At 53.7% G+C, this 1,329-nt stretch overlaps 1 protein-coding gene across 1 annotated transcript in view; it reads right to left on the bottom strand.

The window, feature by feature from the left end:
* The window catches only part of CUNH7orf50 (chromosome unknown C7orf50 homolog), an 85,690-nt gene extending 84,650 nt beyond the window's left edge, over window positions 1–1,040 (bottom strand). The window contains exon 1 of the mRNA XM_011378532.2: window positions 1,032–1,040. The gene's annotated coding sequence lies outside the window, so the exon portion shown is untranslated. The remainder of the gene's footprint in view (window positions 1–1,031) is intronic.
* Window positions 1,041–1,329: the final 289 nt, after the last annotated feature.

The raw sequence follows: 1,329 nt of genomic DNA, 5'->3' as shown, positions 1-1,329 counted from the left end.
GAGATGTTTACTCAAGAAAACGAGCAACAGAGATGTTTACTCAAGAAAACGAGCAACACCTGTGCACAGAATGTTCGCAACAGCGTTGGTCACAATGTCCGAAAGGTGGCAACATAGAAACAATCTATACACCCATCGCGTGTGGCCTCTCCATGCCATGGGATGGCCTTTGGCCATATGAGTAAGTGCTCGGAACACCGCAGAGAGCGAAAAGACAGAGTCTATGCCACACGACCCTCGTTCTGTGAGAAAAATTCTATACAAATGTGCACAAGGGAAAAAACTAGATTCTGGACGTACATTAAAATGTTAACATTTTAGGGGGTAGAATTATAAGAATGTTCATTTTTTCCCTTTATACTTCTCTGTAATTTCTACAAGAAAAACACTTAGTTTAAGATATCAGCTCGAAAGTGTTCAGTGAAGCGAACAAATCACTCCATCAGCACGAAGCTGAGAAGCCCACCAGGCAGACGTGAGAAGACCGCTACCAGTCTGGGCTGGGCCCGGTTAGGACAGGCCAGCTCCACAGGCCAAGGCTGTCAGGGGTCCAAGGCTGAAAACTAACTCCACAGGACCTTAAAGAAATAAATCAGCCTATAGGAAAAAAGTAATTTTTTAAATCTGAAAACAGCACCCGTGGCCCCAGACGTCCCGTCACTCAGCGCATCTAAGTTACTTCTGATGTCCTGGCAGCTTGTAGGGAAGGGCACCACCCGACTCACTGGGCAAAGCCCCCTGGAGGAGGGTCTAAGCCCTCACAGTCCACGACCCTCTAGCAAATCAGTCCAAGGGTCCAGGAGTGAGTGCAGCTCCGTCCCCTCTGACCCAGGACTGTTCCCCGTTCTCGCCCGTCCACTTAGAACAATGGCCTCCGGCCTCTGTTACCTGACCCTGCTCTCCTCCCACCCACGGCCAACTCTAAGCCCGGCCATGGCAACACCACCAAGCTCCCCGCCCAGCGAGCCCACCTCCCATCTTCCCAGCTCACGGCCTTTTGGCACCGTGGGGTCCGATCGTCCTTCACTCACCAACACCTGCGATCCGCTGACCCTACACGTTTCAACGTCCCTCATCCGTCTCGAGTTTCACTTCCACGGCTTAATGTCCACGGGCCATGGTCATAATCTCACCCTTGCACACACTCTCGGCTCCCTTCATGGCAGGCACCTGGCAAGACCCCACCTCTAGCACCGGCTTCTGCGGGCTGCAAACCCAGGGACCAGCCCTCGCCAGCCTCAGGGGCCCTCCGGTGCTGCCCGGTAATGCCACCACTTCCCTCAACGCCAGCCACTCGCCCAGACGACCGGTCCGGTCTCTCACCTCGCC

Source organism: Pteropus vampyrus, unplaced genomic scaffold (genome assembly GCF_000151845.1).
Source record: "Pteropus vampyrus isolate Shadow unplaced genomic scaffold, Pvam_2.0 Scaffold343, whole genome shotgun sequence".
Lineage (NCBI taxonomy): Eukaryota > Metazoa > Chordata > Mammalia > Chiroptera > Pteropodidae > Pteropus > Pteropus vampyrus.
The sequence above is the reverse complement of the archived record's forward strand: the minus strand, read 5'-3'. Positions and strand labels throughout refer to the sequence as shown.